The following is a 5,452-nucleotide window of genomic DNA, read 5'->3' as shown; positions in this document are numbered from 1 at the left end:
AGCACCAGCTGCAGCGGAGATGCGGAGCGCGGCCCCAGGGGCGCTCGGGCAGCCGAGGCGCAGTCGGCTGAGCCACCGCAGCGGTTCTTGGTGGAGGAGGCCTTGGGCTTACCCTGCGCCGCGCTGGGCTCCCTCTGGGACTGAAGGCTGGCAGAGGTTTACAGGTCAAGCCTCGGCACCTGCAGGCCCTGGCACCAGGTCGTGGGAGCGCTGGGCAGTGCCGGGTCTCACTGCACGATGAGGCTTCTTGCCTTTCACGGCTCTCTTGCGTAGAAGAGCCTTGGCGTACCCAGTAAAGATAATTCCTGTGGCTCCTGGCATCGCCTCTTTATTACATGGTGTTGGAAGGAAGGGGAAGCTCTGCTGTTTTGTTAATGAAGCCACCGCTCCAGTTTCTTACAGGTTCTTAAACCTGATGCGAACTGTGCTGGCAATGCAGGGAACGCCGTCAGATTTAGCTCGTTTTCACATCCTTCCCCAAGCGGGAGAACAGGGTTTGTTGACACAGGGGTTTTGTTTTGCTTAATTTCAACCCTGCCTTTGCTGAGCACAAGGGAAGGCAAAGGCAAGGGAATTCACCCGCAACTGCCCCCAAACAAACCTCCCATCTCCAAACAATGGAGAATTCTGCTCTGGATGCAAACTTGGGTCCTAAAACTGCTGCCTGAGGAGCAGACCCTGCAGATCGTGTCCTGGGGGATCGACTGTATCCCCGCAGAGAGCAGAGAGGTGGGGAATCTAGCCACAGACTTTATTGCTGGAAGGACTTTGTTGCCATGGGGCCTCTTGAAAGCCACACACGCAAATGTGGCTGAGCTGAGGTGGGATCAGGTTCTTGGAAGCCAGCCTGAGAATAACAGGCAGGAATACGGCTGGCGTGTGTGAGCGCGCAGGGAGCTTTCAGCAATTTCAGATGCTGCTCTGTGTCTATCTTTAAAAATCAGTACATTTTCTGATTAAAAATAAAACGCTACGCGTCATGACTCCGGCAATGCGGGCTGGGCTGTTGTGGTATTTATTTTTAAAGAGAACAATATAGCAGCTGAGTTATTGTGACACCTCCTGCATATTGTGCAGTAGCTTTTTCACTTCAACATCTCCATATTAGTGAAAACTGTGACAGCTCCATGCCAAGGATTATTAATAGTGCAGGCAGGCTTTATGTCCCTGCAGAATAAGGGTTGGAAAGCAGGGTAGACAGTCTTCCCCCAGCTGATCCTGGTTCCCTTTGCACATGTACAGAAGCTGAGCCACCCTGGCTCGGGCTTTGCACAAGGGCAGAGATGCAGTTTGTAACGGGCGAGTGCAGGAGAGCGGACGAGGTCACCGCTGCCTCCTTGCAAAGCGAAGGCCTGCCTCTCTGGTGAGCTCTACCTTCAGTGGGAGGCACTGGAGCAAGTCTGGAGCGTGTCTCATGTTCCCTGCCAGGCTTGTCACCTTGCTGGTGGGGGAAGGAAGGGACGGTGGGATGTGATTCAGGTATGCAGTGCCTGGGTTGAGAGCTTTGCCATCCCTGGCCCCCAGCACAGAACGGACTGGCCTTGCAGGTAATAGTCCCCACTCCATTATGGGAACGAGGTATCTATCATAGGGGTGATTACGTTAAGTGCAGAAGAAGCGTGCAGCATGCAAATGCCATACTTTAAATCACGTGTTGAAAATCAGGGGCCGTGGGCTCTCTCCTGCGCTCTGCAGTGGGCGTGCTGGTGCAAGGCCCGCCACTGTGAGCCCACACGTGTGGCCACCGAGAAGCTCCTGGGCTGGGCCAGCTCATCTCCCAGGGAGCACCGGAGCTTGAGATCCTCTTGCATGGCTGCTGCTTGCAAGGTTTGCACCATTCAGACCGCTCCTGCTTCGTTTGCAGGAGGGCTCCCCTGTTGTTCTAAGAAGTTACTCCTTTTAGTTAAAAAAATCCTTTGAGCACCTGCGTGGGTCGGGAGGCTCATGTTTGCTGCTAGTTTGGAAGAACAGGTTATGTGTATTCCTGCAGCAGCTAAAGACCTAAACCACAATGTCCACTGCCCTGTGCAACACGTTGTACATGCACATCAGCAGAGATGGCCCCTAAACACCCAGCAGGTTGTTTCTCCCATTTTACAGACTCTGCCCACGTTAGAGGTGCTAAAGGATGATCTGGTGTGCTGGGCCTGCAGAGCAGTTGCTGTTCGTTAGTATCTTCCCATCCAAAATATTGCAGGGGCTGGTCATGATGTGGAGCAGGACAAATTTTGGGAAGAGGTCTCCAGAGTGAATGTCTTGCCTCATCAGTCCCTTCAGCTAAGACGAGGAGGGCAGCCAGGGCCAAAGGTGCGTTCTTCACCCAGTGGTGGCTGCCTTTTAGCACAGCTATGTACACACTTGTGACACACTTGGGAATATCTGCCTGCCTGCCAAGCCTGGTAGCACCTCTGCTCTCCTTTTCCAGCTCACCCCTTCATTGCTCGTCTAGATACTATCATTTCTTCTTTAACTTGAATGACATTTTTTTCTGGTTGAAATAAAGCAGCAAAGTTGTCACATAGCAAGCTGAAGCAACAGGTATTCCTAATGATGGCACTGCCAAAGCCATGAAGCATTTGTCCTTGACACAAATGAGACTGGGCTCTTCCTGGGGTTGATGGACTTCTTTAAACAACAATAGTAATTACAAGGGCTCGCAGTTGCTCCCTTCCGAGCGGGAAATGAAATGTTCCTTTATTGGTTCTTAGGTTGGCTACAAAATGTTCCATTTCATCTTTTTTTTAATCTCTTTACTTTCTTCCAGGAAACACACTAATTTATGGCATAATCTTGGCAAATCCCAATCCCGGGGAACACAAACTCGCCCGTGCCTAGTAAATGACTCTTTAATGGGCCGGTCTCCAGCCGGGCAATGTATCTGCATCTGAAGGAGGAATTACAGCTTGGCCCAAGCAGTGGGCCTGTGTGGGTTGGCAGGGATGACTATGGTCTGGGCATGGCAGCAGAAGAAGTGGAGGAGATTGCCTTAAACTGCCCCTGGTGACAGGAGGGGATTCCCACAGCCCCTCTCCGACCTGACTCAGGAAATGAGGGGTTTTCCAGTGCAGGAAGGGAGCTCTGAGCATGTGCGTAGGGGCTCCCCAAGAACCAAAACTTGTCTGCTGCAAGGCTGGCAATGTTGGAAAGCTGCAGCTGAAGTGGATGGATTCCCCCCACTCTCCCAACACCTTGGTCAGGAGCAGGGTCATGCCAGCCTCCCACTGCACCCAGGGCTGGGTTGGGGTTGGTCTGAGCTTGTAGGTGAGTTTCCAGGGAGCATGTCTGCTCCTAGGGAAGCTGGACCACCCTTTGGAGGGGCCGCAGAGGGCAGATGGCTTGGCTGCTGATGTTGACAGCTTGGTTGAGGGGCGGGCACTGCACGTGTCATGAGGGGCTGGCAAAGGGGTCTCCAGGCTGGGGTGACCAGGACAGAGGGGCTGGAGGAGCCACTTGCACCTCTCCCGTGGCACCCTGCTTGGCATCAACCTCCCAGGGAGGAAGGTGCCGTACCTGCCTTTAGCATCGCTGTAAGGCACTGCGGTATGGGTGGTGATCTCGTGGTGATCTTGTGGCATGCCTGCTGGCCTCATGCCTACCCCCAGCCGCATGCCCTCAGGTTGTACCACACCACGCTGAGCTTTGCCTTCCACCACGTCCTGAGCTCGCTCAAGCCTGTGGTCTCGTCTGACCGGAGAGCAGGAGCAGTCTCTGGCTCAGAGCCGGTGCAGGACTGGACCTCTCCCGTGCCTCCATGCTGGTCTCCTGCCATCACGCCCACTTCCCGTGACATGTGTGTCTGGGGACATCCTCGCTCGCCAGGTCCCCTGGCCACTGGTGCTGGAGCCTGGTTACCCAGGGACCGGGAGTTTATATTTAGCATTGCTAATGGAGCAATAGGCTGTCCCAGTCCCTGGCCCCGGCAGGAAGGGTTCATACAGGGATGTCCTAATGAGACCAGAGCAACTTCCTCTTTGTTCCTAAAAGGAGCAGGCTAACAAAGCTGCCAAAAATAAATCTGTTTAATAAAGAGCCTTTGTAAATTATTCAGATATTATATCCCACTCCAGCACTGGTTCAAGGAGAGAGGCTGTACAGACACTTTATTCTCTGAAGCTCCGGACACAAGGTGGGAGTCATGCTGTCATTGCAATGGAAATGTCGGCTCTAAGATCTTGCTTGTACTCCAAGAATACCATCTCTTTTACCTGGAACTAAAGAGGAAGAAATAAAAAAGGCATGGCAGCAATCTGGGCCCTGAAACAAGGAAGGTTTCTTGCTCTGCCACCCCCAGCCTCAGGACCACTCTGGAGTCCTAATACCTAAAGCCGACCACATACACACGTGCTTTGCAGGATCGAGTCTGAGAAATCTGGGGTTCCCTGGGCAGTGCATGCCTCAGCGTGGTGTGGACAGGACCTCGCTGGAGGTGGTGTGGTTTAGCCAGTGGCTCCTCCTTCGCTTCTCAGTTGTGGTTTGAATGCTGTGGACTCTTTCCAGTAGAAACATTACTGAGACCCACCAAACTCATTAAACTCCAGCTGCCACCCATACACCAGCTGCTAACAAATCCCAGTCCCTCTCCAGGATGTGAAGCCTGGCTTTGCAGTGTGCCACCCCCCACTGCCACCCCATATTCAGACATCTGTGAGGCATTTTATAAGGTACAGCGGTTGGCAGCTTGCGGGCTATTGCCCATGCCATGCTGCTGGTGCTCACAGGCTTCTCCCTTTCCCCCCTCCCCGTTTTCCCCGCCATCACCAGGGGCAGTGAGGTGGTGGGGCTGGCTCCTGCTGCACCCAGCCCTGCAGCGTGGCTCCGGCCCAGAGGAGCTGCCTGCTTCTGCTCACCGGCAGCTCTGCTGGGTTCATGCCTGACCTTGACGGCTTGCGCACGGCGGCAAAACCCTTGTGCAAAGTTTCCCTGCTGACTTTAATGTGGAACCACGTGGTTTCCAGTGCTTTGAAGCTGCAGGGGCTAATTTTGTGTTTTGCTTCAGCCTCTCAGGACTACATTTAGGTTTCTCTTTCTGTGGTTCCTTGCACCCTGCCATCAGCAGTTTGCTGTTGCAGGCAGTCAGCAGGGATTGCGTGTGGGAAGGGGGAGCATCTCATGGGGTACCAGGAGAGGTGCTTGGGGCAAGGGAGGCATTTTCATGGAGCGTGTCTCAGCCAGGACTCCTCGGTGGGCTGCTGGTGGGCCATTCTCACGCATGCCGTGACACAGCCCTGCTCTCCCAGAGTGGAGGTCGCGTGCTCCCCTCTCCGCACGCTGCTGTGACAGGCCGTACACGGGCTCATTGCCCGTCACTCAGGTCAAACCCCCGCAGGGACATCAGGGGCCTGCTAGGACGCTGGCAGCATCCCCAAGGGCCAGAGCAGAGGCTGGCGTGCACCAGGCTCCCCCATCGCTGCGCTGTCTGACAGCCCCTCGCCTGCCCCTGTCCCTTCCCTCT

Source organism: Egretta garzetta, unplaced genomic scaffold (genome assembly GCF_000687185.1).
Source record: "Egretta garzetta isolate BGI_Z169 unplaced genomic scaffold, ASM68718v1 scaffold4, whole genome shotgun sequence".
Taxonomy (NCBI): Eukaryota; Metazoa; Chordata; class Aves; order Pelecaniformes; family Ardeidae; genus Egretta; species Egretta garzetta.
The sequence above is the reverse complement of the archived record's forward strand: the minus strand, read 5'-3'. Positions refer to the sequence as shown.